Source organism: Phoxinus phoxinus (assembly GCF_949152265.1).
Source record: "Phoxinus phoxinus genome assembly, chromosome: 8".
In the NCBI taxonomy this organism is placed as follows: domain Eukaryota; kingdom Metazoa; phylum Chordata; class Actinopteri; order Cypriniformes; family Leuciscidae; genus Phoxinus; species Phoxinus phoxinus.
This window is the reverse complement of record NC_136883.1, coordinates 33,444,860-33,461,002: the sequence shown is the minus strand read 5'-3', so window position 1 is coordinate 33,461,002 and position 16,143 is coordinate 33,444,860. Positions and strand designations below refer to the sequence as shown.

Here is a 16,143-nt window from a genome sequence, read left to right as displayed (position 1 = left end):
AATACTACCAGGTGTAAACAGGGCCTAAGGTTAGCAAGTATTCTTGTGGTTTCCCTTTAGTCTTTGTAATGATTATCAAGGGCAGTGTCTACCACCCCTCTGTCTCTCTCTCTCTCTCTCTCTCCCTCTCTCTCTGCTTCTCGTACTATGTGAGCGTGAGGGGAGGAGCAGTGATTAAGCCAGAGGGAGGCTTTACTACACCAGCGTGTCAGATACACACTCAGTCTCAGACAGAGCGGGTGTGTGAGCGCTGTCCTACCAATCCCACATCCAGACCTATAAACAGCTGATTCTGGCAGTCTCAAAAGCTGGATCTATTGACAATCCTTAAGGACTCTGATTTCCATTGGGATTTCTTTTCTTCTTGTGAGGAACGTGCTGGAAAACTGTGTCTGAAAGAGAGTAAGTAGTCTTGCTTCAGTGCCTTTAACCGGTTGCTGTTAATGATTGATTCGTGTCTGCGGGAAGTGTTTGGTTAGTGTGCAAATGAAAGGGTTTTATAGCGCCGCTCTCCTGTTAGACGCTCCAGGCGAGTGGCGTTGCTGCACGGGGGTTTGTTATTGCAAGGGGCTGCTGGGACGGGACGGGATTGAGGGGGAGGGTGTGTGCTGACACAAGACAATCCCTCTACTGTAAGACCTTATCTGCAAGGTGATAGCCGGTTGTAGCGGATCACAGGACAGCGAGCTCAGTCTGCTTCTGTTTGCATGCGTGCCTCAAGTGCCTCAGTTTGTTTGGGTTTGGTTTCAAGCGATCGGTTTTGCAGGGTGTGTTGCAGTTTGGTTTGGCCGGTACGTACGAGCTCTTTGGGAGTTTGACTTGGAGAAGCTTAAAGCTCTGTATCTGTGGAGTTTGTATCTCTGCACACACTCTCTGCCAGCGGACGGGAGCGTATATGTGGCAGGCGGTGGTGTCGGCGTGGAGGAACTTTCCATGAACTCAGAACTCTTTGCAAGTGAAGGGGAAAATTGGAAAGTGAGAAGTGTGAGGTTCTCCATTAAAAGCTCATGTGGTTTTGGCATCTTTTGAGATCTGTGATTTGGTCAAGGGCATGTAGGGGAGTGAACACTGCAGGTGTTTGTCAGGAAATGCAAACTTCTAGCCTGTTTAGTCATTCATAGATTAGTGACTATCAATGTATTACCACCCAAAGCCTCCCACAGAAGTAAATATGAAACCATTTCAACGAAATATGGTCTTTTTTTTGACATGTGGGTTGGTTTTCTCAGTAAAGTATTTAGGGTGGAATATTCATTTGAAATACTGAAACTGAAATTAAACCAATACCCTTGTGAAAAAAAGGCTGCCTTTACTTATTACGTAAATAATCTACTTTAAAATTGTATTTACAGTAAATGATAATATATTATAGTTTACATTTATATTAAATGCAACAAGCTGAACTTTGGAGTGCTTTCTGGACTCAACACATCAACATAAGTGTACTTTTATGAAGCATGACAAAAGATTATTAAACCGTAATGATTTAAAGTCTACTGTAAAGTAAAACTTTTAATTTGACATTGTTACAAAGTATAAAGCTTTTTAAAAATGTGTCAAGAAACATGAAAGTTTAGGTACAATTAAGTGGCCTTTTATTTCATTAATATTATATTATCTTTAAGTACAGTTTTGTTTAAAACATACTTTTAGGACGTACACTGCAAGTGCTCATTCAATACAATTATTTTCTCAAGGGTAGTTCAAAACATTTTCATCATTATATTCACCCTAATGTCATTCCTAGCCTGTGTGACTTTCTTTATTCTGTAGAACACAAGAAGATATTAAGAAAAAAATTCTCAGTGTTTAAAAAAAAAAGAAAGAAAATCTTTTGGAAATGTCAATGGGGTCCAATCTTGCTATTTTGGACCCCAATTGACTTTCATTGTATGGACAAAACTGTTGAAACATTTTTCAAAATATCTTCTTTTGTGTTCCACTGAAGGAGGAAGGTCATAGAGGGTTCGAACAGTTTTGGTTTGCGCTTTAATATAAAGACCTCAGCATTGGTAGTTTCTGTAGGTCGTCATGGATGACCATATTTGTATTCATGTGAGCATGTTGTGCAATCAGTGCAAATCTGCACATTACACTCATGTCCAATGAGAGATTTCTTTTCTTTTTAGCCAGCAGCTTGTTGGACAGCTGCACATGGAAGATAACCACTCCAGTCTGAGAATTGAAGGGAACGGTAACAAACGCAGCAATTTTAGCCATCTTCAAAGAGCTGAAAGTTCATGCCTTTACAATCTAGACCTACTTCTCTCTGAAGACTTGGAGGGAATGGTAATTTTTGGAAAAGTTTTTGGAAAGTTTGGAGCCCTGACAGTAGAGGTGTAGAGGTGGAAAAGATGAGATGAAAGAAGAGCATCAGGGAGAGAGGGCTGACTGCACTGTTAGCCTTTCCCCTGTGTTTTTTTTGCTCTGATCCATAAAGACAGTAGCTGGCAATAGCATTCTGGCTACAGGAGCCTTGACAATGGTCGGCCTGTGTGAGGCTGTCAGAACGTGTTTGGCTAGTTGGTAAAACCCGGTGCCTGTTATATCAATAGTGCACAGCTTGACTGCAGCTTCTGTCACACACAATACAACCCCATAAACTACTAGACAACAGTTTCAACAAGTCTTAGACATAGTTTATAAGTCAGGGAGTGCATTTGAATGGGTATTTGGACCAGTTACCTGGCCCTTCTGAAACATATAGACATTTAAATAACTGCTTTAAGCTGGTTTGCTGGTCTTACTTGATCTCCTAGTCTAGTCAGGCTAAGGCCAGCTTGGAGCAAATAAGAATAAGATTATGCACAGAAAAAAGAACCTACTGACTTTATAGCATTAGCCTGTTACACATTATGTCAAGGCAGGCTGTATCTCTTCGTAGTATCTTTACAGAATATAAAGCTCCCCATTCTCTGGCCTCTACGCACCACCTGTTTCTCATCCCAGTCATCAGATCCCAAGGCTATTTTTCCAGCTTTAGCTTTGATTCCTCCTGCTTGGCTGGCTACTATATACCTGCCTCTGCATGTGTATGTGTGAGTGGAAGAGATCTTTAACTTGGATGGATTAAAGAACTGGGTCAGTTATCGGCTCTGGTTGTAGAGTCAAGGAATGTAAATAAGCACTAGTCTTATTTGCTTTTAGATTCTTCTGGCAGGAGCTCAAACTGAGAATTGCGACACACTCTTGAGGGACAGACACAATAACACACAGACACAATGTCTGACAGTTATAAGTCTGTATATGACACTTCTCAACAATCTCCGCCCAAATAAACATCTTGTGTACTGTGAGTTTCTGTAATGCATGATGTTTCGTTTCATTAAAACGGGTTTGCTGGTCTTTGTTGGTCTCCCAGCTTGATCAGGCTCATCTGTTGGCTGGTTTTAAAGAGGTTTTGGGCAACAAATCAGGCTGGGAAAACTAGCTGGCCACCCAAATGAAACCAGCTAAGACCAGCAAATTACCTTCGGCTGGTTTATTATTTTTATTTTATTCAGCAGGGACAGTTAGATGAGTGTGCCATCCCCCACTGAAAAAAAAAATCACCTTAAGGTGGTTTGCTGGTCTCTCAGCCTGGTCAGGCTCGCCTGTTGGCTGGTTTTAGAGTGGTTTAATTACTTTTCTACTGGTCATACCAATTGGCTACCCAGTTAAACTAGCTACAGCTTTAACCAATTAAGACTAGCTTAAACTTAAACAGTTTTTTTCAGCAGGGGTGCATTTCCTTTCCATTATGGTCTTTTGGCTGGTTTTTGAGGCGTTTGGGCACTCTTTAGCTGGTCAGTCTGTAAGTTCAGTTTAGCAAAACACCAGTTTGGCCATCTTAAACCGCAAACCAGCTTAGCCTGGTTTATCAGTTTTGTTTTTAAGCATTGAGAGCTGCCAAAAACATATTTTTTGGCATCTTTTTGGTTTTGTTGATCTTATATGGTCTCCCATGCTGATTAGAGGGGTTTTGTGCACTTTTCAGCTGGTCAAGTCTGTAAGACCAGTTTGCTGCTTGGCAAGGCTGGTTTTGCTAATCTTATATGGTCTCCCATGCTGGTTTTAGAGTTTTTTTTTTTGCACTTTTCAACTGTTCAAGTCTGTAAGACCAGCTTGCCGCTTCGCAAGGCTGGGAGACCATCTTAAACCAGCTAAAACTAGAGAGCTATATGATTGTGCTCACCATCTTAGGCTCTTTTTTTTTAAAGCATTGAGAGCTGTATGATTGTGCTATCCCTGCAGAAAAACACATCTTAAACCAGCCTTAGCTGCTTTTCTGGTCTTAGGTGGCCTCCCAGACTGTCTTTTGAGTAATTTGGGGTTTTGAGAAGATTTTTCAGCTGGCCAGGCTGGGAGTCCAGTTGACCATCCAGTTAAGTACCAGCTGAAAGATCACCTAAAACCAGTTTAGACTGGTTTAATCTTTTTCATCAGCAGAGATAACATGCATAACCCACTGAAATAACTAATAAACGCATGGTGTGTGGGTGACGGATAGTGGGAACGAGCGTCAGAAGCTCTGATAGGGTTCATGTGTTTGAGTCTTGTAAAGCAAGCAGTACTTGAGGCCTGGGGGGAGATCAGGCACACTGTGTTTTTACTCACTGCTGGGAAGTCTTTAAACATGCGTCTTTAAGGGACGTCACAAGCCTTCCCTCTGGTTTTCCCGGTCATACTCTCTCTCCCTCCCAGGGGCTTTTACGTGGGAACTTGCTCTGGAGCTGGAAACCGACCAAAAGTTAGCATTTGCCTGCTTGTCTTTCAGTGGCTTCTGACCCTGATAAGAGAGAGCGAGCTGGAAAGAAACAGAAAGAAATCCAGTCAGCAGAGGGAGCTTTTTGCTACGACACGGTATTAAATTTTTAAGTACTCAAACTTTTGGAGTTTTAATGGTCGTTCACTGGCACATTTGAAGGGGGCAAGAATGTCTGTTTTCTTAGTCTGCTGCTGCTGCTGTCACACACACACTTTGACACCTTCTGTCTCACACCTGTTCCTCTTGCGTGTCTGCGTTTCGTGTATTATGCAGGTCTATTTTAAACAGACCGGGACATTGAAGCATGTCCGTGACTCTTACACCAATGAGAATGTGGTATGTGTGTGCGATTCATGTGTATTAGTTTGCATGTGTAGTTAAAATGGCATTCGTTAGTTAGTCCAGTTGATTAATGGACTTTAGCCTAGTCGTAACCCCACTGAGGACACTGACACTGACACATACACAGACGGCCTGTGATCTGATATCTTCTCAGAACATTCCAGGTTGTGGCCTTTACTCCACTAATGGCTTCTCATACCTTACCCTGACCATGCAAAGATTCACACCACAACTGTTCTGCTCCCCTTCAGCAACCCGCTTACTTTTGCGCTATACTTTTGTTTGTGTTTTTTCTCTCCTCTGATACTTGATCTGAGCTGACAGGTTTATTTTGGAGATATTTAATGATTTAAAGCCACTGTAACCTTGCTAGTACTGTATGTATGCTGATCATGTGACTGTGAGAGGGAGTAAAGGGATGACCAGAACGGTAGCATTTAATATTTGCTTAGTCAGTGCAAGTTAGGACGCCTGCATGCTAAAGTTTACATTACATTAGATAACACTGCAAATACATTGATTTCAGAGATATTGTACATAGAGCAATGTTTCTCATTCTTTTTACTCCTGTTGTCCAGCACAGTATTTGAATATACAATATTCATTCTTCAAGGTGCAATTTCATGTACCATTGTTCAGCAAATTTGTCTGTGAGAAAAATCAATGTTGTAAGATTTCCCAAACCAAATTTTGGCAACAGGTTCAAGTCGGGCACACGGATTTGCCTTCTGTTTGCCTTCTGGAAGTGACTTCTGTTTGATGGGGTTTTTTTTTTTTTGCTTGCAAAATTTTGCTAAAGGTTTTCTAATGTGACTGCGCACAGTTTCACTAATGTGACTGACAATTTTCATATATTAATAATCATTTATGAATGTAAACACTTAAATTAATAAGTCATTCTGTGGCCCTCTTAGAAGTTTGCTGAGGCCCCCAAGTGGGCCCTGGGCCCCTGGTTGAGACATAGAGGAAAAAAGTTGTGCTTTTCAAAACCCATATGGCCACAAAAGAGTCCAGCAATGCCCCACCATTGTCACATTTTTTTTAAGGCAGCCATTCACCATTTTTCTACCTATGCAGAAGCTTGAGCGTGTGTGTAACTGTACAGTATGTGAAGGGAAGCCAACTGGAACAATGTGCTTTAAACCAACAACAGCCTGAAAGCTTCCTGCATGAAAAGTGCACTGCAGTCCAGGCATCCCTAACTTGTGCTTGTATAGAAAGAAGCGAGAGAGGTAGAGCGAGAGGTAGGATATGCTTGCTGTTTGAATGATTTATTAAAGTGGATCAAAGATGTGGCATGTTTATAGAGGCCGAGGTCCTGTACTTGTGCTTTAGATGTCGACGAACAGCTTCATTCATTCTGTTTGCAGCGATGACAGCTTTTTGGCCTCTGCTGCTCATACAATAGGTGCAATCATATTGGATATACTGTGCAGTGTGCATCCTTATAATTTCACTAATGTGACTCCATCTTTAGATTAATTTAATACATCAATCATCATTTAATAATTCAAATATTTTCTTTGAAATATATGTGGAAGTTTGCTGTGATTGATTAAGTTTGAATTTTAAGTTTAATATTATTATTATATTTTATATATTCAGACTAGGGCTGGGCGATATACCCGTAGACACGATTAACCGGTAGAAATTGTCAATAGGTCGAGATTTTTACTATCGTCTGCAAATACATTGATTTCAGAGATATTGTACATAGAGCAATGTGAGATCAAAGCAGGTTACGTGGCTCACGTGATGTGTCTGTGCTACGCAGTCACGAAAGCTTATCGTTTGCATGCGTTTTTTAAGTAGCGTGGTTTAAAAACAAGATTTTAAACCATTGATGGGCAGTAAGCAGCAAAATAACTCATTTCTAGTTCTAAATGCGCGAGTCGGAGATTGTTTTTCAGTGCTGTCTGAGAGATGCGCCACACATGAAGCTGCCGCTCGTAAAGCACTTAAGAACTGAACTGAGTGTTTATTGCTGACTAATTGGGCTTGAACGATTAAATACATATACTTATTTGTCAAAGTGACCATGTCTTTGCAAGTAAACACAGTCATTTATGCCTTAAGTGAACGTAAACAGTTGAGAAAGAAAACACACAAGTATATTGGATCGGTCTTAAAGTGACAGCATCCAAATGTATTTTGTTACTCAAACAACAACAAAAAAGAGAAAAACTTAATCAGAATAAATGTATATTTATTTTACACTATGCAGTGTTTTATTATACATTTGATCACTTTATACAATTTATGTAGTATATATATATATATATATATCAACATACAGGTTTTTTTAGACCTTGACAACTCTCATTTCTAGGTTAGCAAATTTGTAGGTCTCATTTCTGTTCATCCATTCAGGTGTAGGTCTTCTAGTCTTATTATAGCCTTATTTTCTAGATAATCAAACTGTTGGTTGATGGTGTTTTCCAAATTCCTTAAGTCTGAAAGACCTTTTTTTTTCTTCTTTGTGTTTTTGAACATTTTCTGCATCATCCACTGCTAAGAGCTCAGTGCTGCTTCAAAGAGCTGTAGAGAGATGGGCCTTTATCCTGCTATCAGGACTGTAATATGAGTGAGATCAAAGCATACGTACTTATACTGTCTGGCAGCTGAAAATGTCTCTCATGTCTGTTGAAAAACATTCTGCTAAGATTTTAATTTCCCTTTTGATGTCGCGTGTTCTGCTGAAAAGGATCGATTGTACTGTACCCGGCTTAATTTTGGGATCGAAGCAACCAAAAGCTCTATATCTTCTGAAAATGATCCAAATTTGTCTGATTTTCAGATTAACCTAGAAATGAGAGTGATAACAACAGGCTACAACTGGTCCTCAGTACAATCTCAACACACATCAAGGTTTATGTCTGGTTCCTGGCAATCTGAAGTGTTGGATCAACTCCTATGGATCTTAAACAAAAATGATCAGCCATGCGAATCAGGTTGAGTTGTCAATTGGCACTGAAACACCAGATTCATACGCCTGTAATTTCATTTTCCTCTTCCGTCTCATCAGCTCTGACCTGCATAACCTGAGCTGGGTGGTGCAATCACTATTGAATTACAAACTCAGTCACACCTCAAAGGTGAAACTAGAACATGTACTGCGGTACTTCCTTCATAAAAAAGCCCTTCATTTAGTATTTTGCTTCCTCGCACCTCTAAACAATAATATGCTCATGAAAAGCGTTTCCTTTAAGTGTCTTGTTAAAGAAGTGGTGTTGGAACTTGTTGTTTCATACTGGATTAACTGGACTTTCATCACGTCTCAGCATGAGCTGTGGTAAATCTTTCTGAACACCTACCCACCAATTAGACATCAATGTTTTGTAAATTGCCATCTGAGGGGCCGTTTACACAACACCGTCTTCAACTAAAAACGTTTTAAACGTTTTGGCCATTCGATTACACAACAACATCATTTTGGGGGCCTGAAATGCAAACTTTTGAAAACGCATTTAAAAGTGCACATTTTGTGCAATTCTGCTGTCACTTTAAGATCTGATGCACTGATCCATTATACTGCTCCATTATGAACATGTTTTCTTTCTCAATTGTTTACGTTCACTTAACACATAACTGACTGTTTTGTGTCTATTTGACTGTTTAAGCGCAATAATAAGCAGCGAAAAACTCAATTTAGTGCTGAGAGGTGGCTTTAAGTGCACACACTTTGGGTGTGAGCATAAAGCATATGTGAAAACTAGTGAAATTATGCACAATACGCTCAATCCCACACCGAAATTCAAGCCCTGAAACACCAACAATATTCATTCGGAGCAAATGAAACGAGTGAGGAGAGGCGGGTTTGTGTCTCGACTTGCTGTCAGAGAGATGAGAGAGCGAGAAAGCGCAGCTGGCAACGTGTAGCCTATCTATTCTGTGGAAAATGAGTATTGGAAGCATTTCAGTATCGATATGTGTGGGAAAATCGATATTTTTGACTTACTTGAATTACTGACTGCGTTACACGCCACTGCTGAAATTCACGGACCCGCATTTGGTGGGTTAGTTAGTGGGAGTTAATGTCAAGCCCTGGAGCTCCATTAAAGACTCTGTGTAAACTACAAAAACGTGAATTCGTGAAAACTGACGCCATGCGCTGACGCGTTCAGTCTATAGGCATCCGCGAGTAATTGACAACCAAAACAACAATGGCGGACTACAGGACTGTGTTTGTGCTTCTCAAGATACTGAGTTTATTAACGTTTATCCAGCAAAGTGTAGATTTACTGCAGCACTACTACGACCAGCAGAGACGCATTTTTTACACACGCCAAATTCTAACATCGCCAACTACACTATGTGTGATCGGGGATCGTTTTGCCAACGTAGACGTCTATGCGAAAAACACAAAGAAAAACCTTTCCATTTTTAAGCACATAATTGTCGTGTAAACACCCTGATCCTCTGTTAATTTGGCTTTTAATAAAGCTCCCTTAATTCAGTCTCGGTAAAGTAAAAGCACTTATTTTTCAGAAGGGGAGGCAACATTCTTATAGATGCAAACATATCTCTAATTAATGTTTCCTCACACAGAGAAACGTGAATCATATATTTTTCAAGAGGTTAGCATTATGCTAGTGAGCTGCCAAGTTGATTGACTGCCAACATGACCCATGTCAGCCCTATTAATTATGGGTCAGCCCGTCCTCCAGGGTCACAGCCCGTCGTCTAGGATTTAAATGTGCGTGGAGTGGAATTTACTCAAAATATCTTGTAGTTGTGAGGATTGTTCGGATCACAGGGATGATTGAGATGCCGCTGCCTGGGTGACATCGCGCTCTTTGGCCCTAAGATGAGCGTGTTTCATTGAGCCGCCTGCAATGAGATCACCCACCAGTCAGTGTTTGCACGGGGCAGGCTTTAGTTACGGCAGAGTACAACCTCAAATGACCCTCAGGTTTCTTTTGTAACGGCGTGAGCACTGCATGAATAAATTCCCACTACCAGTGAATCAAGAGCTCCTGCTAATAGTCAAAATGCTGATCCAATTGCAAAGTGCTGCTGATAGATTTTTGTATGCATGGTTTTGAGGGAAATGTTCCGAGATTTAATCTCAGTAATGGGTATTTGAAGTTTGCTGTCTAAAGCAGAGTGCATTTCATCTCATCGACAAGAGCTCTTGTCAGGCAGAGCACAGACTGACTGCAGTGTTGGGACTCACAGCCATAGAAACGGCTTGCCGCATCTTTCCGCCTCAACTCTGTTGGGGGATTATGTCATGCATTCAATCGTTTGGATGCTTTTGGGTCGCTTCCAAACGAAGGGCAGTAATTAATGGTCATCAATCTTTGATTAACAGTAAAGGGTTATCTAGCTGCACGTGGAAAGCCCACATAAAATTCTTTTTAGATTCAGATCAGCTATCGGATTCAGCAGAATGTGAAAATAGAGATCGAAGAGATGAGTGTGTGGTGATGCACGTAGACAAGTGTAGACCATCACTTAGATAAAGGTCAGGAATCCAGGTTTAATGTTTTTTTTTGTTTTTTTTGTTTTTTTTATCAAATTTATTTTTTATTTGCTTGTTATTATTGTATTTGTATTTTATACATTTAGTTGTTTTTAGTGATTAGGTAAACCTGAATTAACCTTTTTTTATTGTTTTTTTATTTTAAAATAGCCCCACATCATCACATATCCTTCACTATACCTATAGAGATTGGCATGGTTTTATTTCAGTTCGCCTAATAGCTGGTTTGATTTGCATTGAGAGATGATCTTATGGAAAGTACCCCATGCCAATCTCTAGGTATGGTGAAGGGTGTGTGATGATGTGGGGCTATTTTAATTCCATGGTGCAATAAAAACATGATATTACAGTATTTTACTGTATTTTAATTCCAAAGGCCAAGTGAACTTTATCAGGATGCATAGTATCCTGGATCCATGAAATAACTGGCCTTTAAAAATAAAAATCTGCCGGCCTCTATGGGAATTTAACATAGGGGTGTCCTGACTTATGCACCCTGCATTTTAAGGAAGAACATTTATTTATTTACGATACATTATTCATTCACAAAGAAAATTGGTGTCCTTAAAGGTTGGATTTTTCCTCATTTTTTAAATTAAGGCATTAAGATCAATTTCCAAAAGATGTTTTTTTATTCCTCTTTTTAGGCAACTTTAGCATGGGTGTCTAAACGTATGCATAGCATATGCATATTTATATACTGTATATATAAAATCATATCAAACATGTTAAATATTGTTGAAGAGCAAGTATGGCCATGGGTCTTTAGTCGCTAGGGCTTTTAACACCCACTTGCTGAGAGACGTGTCCGTGCACACCGACTCCCTCTGACTCTCGAATGACTAATCAAGCTCACGACTAGCGACTAGCACTTATACTATAAGAGTGAAGATATTAGAAAGAGTTTTTTTACTGATGGCTATGGAGTTAGAGCTCCATCTGTTAGGAGGGTTCAGGAGGCACTGGCAGGAATCTGACTTGCTGTGAAAGACAGTTTGAGTGATGGCAGAGATATTGACGGCCATTAGGAGGGGCCGAGAGCTCTAAGGCCCCCTCACACACACCGCACTATTGGCCCTTTGATGTGATTGATGGGTGTAGCACACTTACCAGCACCCTAAACATCTGTCTTATGCATGTTAAGTCCCAGGAATGCAGGCATTTTCTCCACGCCACACCATCTATAGCAGAAAACATACAATAAAAGAATGCCACCAGGATGCTTTGTTAGAATCATCAGTTGTAGGTCCGTATCCACAAAGTAATAACAATAAAATTCCCTGAAGGATTGGATCAGGCTTATTTTCTTGATCTAACTTTGATTCACTATTCTGAAGTCTTTATTAGTATGCTTTAATTTTTTGAATATAAGTGGTAGAAATATAAAAAAAATATATATATATAATGTATTGGTCTATAAATATAAGTATTATAGTACTGCCAGTAGCTCAGGCATAACAGGAAGCAGTAGCACAGAACTTCTCAAGTTTGCGGTGCCCTTATCAGCACTCGGACCAATATTACCACCACCGTAAATGATGGTGAGATAATACTGAACAACTGGAAACATTTAGAAATGGAAGTAAAGTGGTAATGCAGGCCGTGACCTACTTTTAAAAGCAGACTACTTTTACAGCTCTCTTCACCTGTGTCACGCAAACGTCACTCCATGTGTTTAAATCTGGGCTTAACTTCTAAAACAGCTGGCTCAAAACGTATGCAAATCTGTGGATATCACATAAATGCTAATGTCTATCCCTTCCTTAAATCTAATTTAAATATGATTGTTTTTATTTGATTACAAAACAAATACAATATATAAACAATTATTAATTTTAAAATTCAAACGTACAACTTTTGAATTATGGTTTGGTTTTCCTTTTGTCTGCACGAGAATCTCATGATGTGATTTTTCTGTATTTATAAACAAGTGTTTATTATATTAACCTCACCACCGCACGGTGGGAGGCCGGTAGATTCCAAGACTGCAGGGCACTGGCATTCTTCCAGACTGGTTTTGTATGTAATTATACTGGGATTCTTGGAGGATCAAACGCAGAAACTTTCTCTAGTCCCCGGATAGCCATTGCATGAAACCCACAAGTCACATCTATGCATTATATAGCAAACAGCGCAGGGTAAAAATGTGCTGACAGCTCCATGCCCGAACTGTCAGAGCGTTATTAGTGAACGTCTCTGTAATCTCCCAGTGCTCTATCGCCTCTTGATGTCAGGCTACAAGAAAATGAACCGCCTCCACAGAACATCATTACTGGACCGACGTGAGACCTCTGAGCACTTCTCTTCTGTCCCTGCAATGCCTTTAAAATGCCGCTGACACTGTAATTGCGCAAATGAATTCTGAGCGAGTTTGCACGGCATGGAGTTAAGATTCTCAGAAGACAGATGTTTGACTTCTGCAACAGCTGTATGATACGATTTAGAGCAGTTTGAGTTCGATGCTGTCTGAAAACACGGTCGAAGTGTTGCCTGTGAAGTCATTGCCTGACTGGGTAGCGATGCAGCTGCCTTTGGTTTTCATACAAAGCCACCGTTTAAAAAGGTCCAGCTGGCATGAGAATCCTACTGGACCAAGATCACAGTGGCCCTTTAATTAATAGAAGGCAGGTCTCCTTTTCTGTATGTAAAGATGGATGTGTTGAAACTCCCATGCAGTCACTGCTTATTTTAGAAATAATCATTTGAGCAGATAGGCTATCTTCGCAGGGAATCTCCTAGAATCCCATTGTACGGACACGCTGAAGGTGCACAGCTGTAATCAATGTAATTAAACCCTGCGCAGTGTAGATATCAAAGCAAATGTCGTCATGCATTATTTACTTGAGTAATTACACACTATCACTTATGCCAGCTGCTCCAGCACAGAAAGAACAGTCGTTGTTCATAAAATAATAAACACGGTGAGATTTGACCCAAGAACAACACAATGCTGTAAATAATGTAAGGGAGGCCCATTTTGCATCTTCATTTTATCTAAATATGGTTAAATTCGTATCTGAAAACCAAGTGGTGTTGTTTTTTTATTGAACAACTGGCAACCCCAAGAGGCTCTAATTGCATTGATGGCTCCCGTAGAATAGATTAGATTACATCAAAGGTCTTGACTTTTATAAAGGAAATCTTTTGTATTTGAGGTTGACATTCTATGCATCATGTCTCAAAGGAGCCAGTGCAGAATAGATCAACTAAAGATGAGGCATAGATACTCCCTTTGCTCAAACAGGGCTGTGAGAACGAGAGAACTCCTCATGGATTAAGACCACTTCCAGAAAATCATCAAGGTTACTTCCCCTAAGGACGATCCACTTACAGAATTACTCAAAGGATGATGGGGTTAACTAATAAGTGTCCCCTTTTGTACATTTTAGGATTTTTAAAGGAGCACAGTGACTTCTTTGTTTATTTTGGTATGAGGTGGCAGTCGTCCTGGGCTTACACGGACACCTAGCACTTATTAGTGACTTTGGGCTTGTGGATTTTACAGTATTTCACAATTGCTTGAAAACTGCACCCATTTTCCCACTGCATTAAACACTCCAGGCAAAGGGAAAAACCCTCTGGTGGGCCAGACCCAGCCTTGACAACACTCTCCACATCTTGCTCTTTCTCGTCCTCATCCTCTCCCTCCTCTCCCTCTTCGTTTGAGATCGTTTCCATCCATTGTTGGCATCAACATTCAGTGCGCCTCTGCCACCTGTGCGCACTGAGCTGGCTTATATTTTGTGCTGTTGGTTTGATCACATCATTAGAAGCAAGTGTGAATAATTTCGAGTCGTTGTGTGTAAACAACGTTTACCGTCTTGCAGCACAACTGACTGACTGCTAATAATAGCAACTGTCAAATCTCCACACCTGTTGTTCAAGTCGCACTTATACAACATCATTTGTAATTGTTAGTTCATTTCCCCTTCTCTTCTATGTTTCTGCCCTTTTCTCTTATATTTCATTTATTTATTGATTTAGGGAAGTTGGTTGTGCGATTAAAAAGAGTAGCATTTGGCTGGTCATGTGATCCCATCATGTCAGTGCCCATTATACATTTTTTAAACATTTCTCTAATGTAATGCAAAAATATTAGGGCTGTCAAAAGATTAATCACGATTAATCACATCCAAAATAAAAGTCTGTGTTTGCATAATATATGTGTGTGTACTGTGTATAATTATGTATAAATACACACACATTCATGTATATATTTAAGAAATAGGCTATTTGCATTTATATATTGTATATACATTTATATAATTTATATTATATATAAATATAACCAATTTTTCTTAAATATATACATGATTGTGTGTGTTTTTATATATATAAATAATTATACACAGTACACACACATATATTATGTAAACACAAACTTTTATTTTGGATGTGATTAATCGTGATTAATCTTTTCACAGCCCTAAAAAAAAAAATTTTTTTTTAAAAATGTTACAGTTTTTTAATAATATATATACAGGTGAAACTCAAAAAAAATGTATATCATGCAAAAGTTAATTTATTTCAGGAATTCAACTTAAAAGGTGAAACTAATATATTATTTAGACTCATTGCATGCAAAGTGAGATATGTCAAGCCTTTATTTGTTATAATTTTGATGATTATGGCTTACAGCTTATGAAAACCCCAAATTCTAAATTAGAATATTGTGAAAAGGTTTTCATAATCTGTAAGCCATAATCATCAAAATTATAACAAATAAAGGCTTGACATATCTCACTTTGCATGCAATGAGTCTAAATAATATATTAGTTTCACCTTTTAAGTTGAGTTACTGAAATAAATGAACTTTTGCACGATATACAAATGTTTCGAGTTTCACCTGTGTATGTATGTATGTATGTCATCCATATATATAATTTTATAATTTTTTTTAAACACTTAAAGTCTTAATATGAGTTGTAGGCTGACTTTGGCTGAGATTTTGTCTGAGTGCCTGGAAAAAAGGCAGAAGAAGAGAGTCAGTGCCAAATCACACTCTATCTACACAATCATAATCTTAGAAATCAGGTCACTAGCATAATCTAATAATAAGTGAGACGCTTTATATGATCATCCTGTTTTAATTTAGCACTTGCGGGGGGAAATGTAAAACACATTGAATGGCGAAATGGCAAAACTCCACCTGTTGCAATCTGTTCATTGAGATTCTGGCTTCTCCGTCCGAGGAGCTGTTTTATATATCCTTTTCTGAGAATTGCATTTCTTTGTAACTTTGTAATTCCAATGAGGCTAATTTCTTGGAAAACCACGGCACTTCTTCCATGTGCTGCATGTTGTTATTCAGAAATCTTTGTTTCTCTCAAAATAAAACTGAAAGAAATGGGGATGCCATCAGACATGAGTCAATGCTGTGACACTAGTAGCATTACAAGTCTAATTATATTGAAATTGCTCAAATTACCCTTTGGCATTCAAGTAGGCCTGCATCTGTGAACAGTCCACGCATTGTTTCTGTCCAGCATGGAGGAGTAAGTAGTATTAGCCTAAAGACCTGAGTGGAGAACACAACTGTAACGGCCTGTTCAAGAACAATAAATATAAC

At 39.3% G+C, this 16,143-nt stretch overlaps 1 protein-coding gene across 1 annotated transcript in view; it reads left to right on the top strand.

Annotated features, from left to right (window-relative positions):
• Positions 1-207: 207 nt before the first annotated feature.
• sema4ba (sema domain, immunoglobulin domain (Ig), transmembrane domain (TM) and short cytoplasmic domain, (semaphorin) 4Ba) overlaps positions 208-16,143 on the top strand; it is a 64,879-nt gene continuing 48,943 nt past the window's right edge. The window contains exon 1 of the mRNA XM_079621517.1: positions 208-402. The gene's annotated coding sequence lies outside the window, so the exon portion shown is untranslated. The remainder of the gene's footprint in view (positions 403-16,143) is intronic.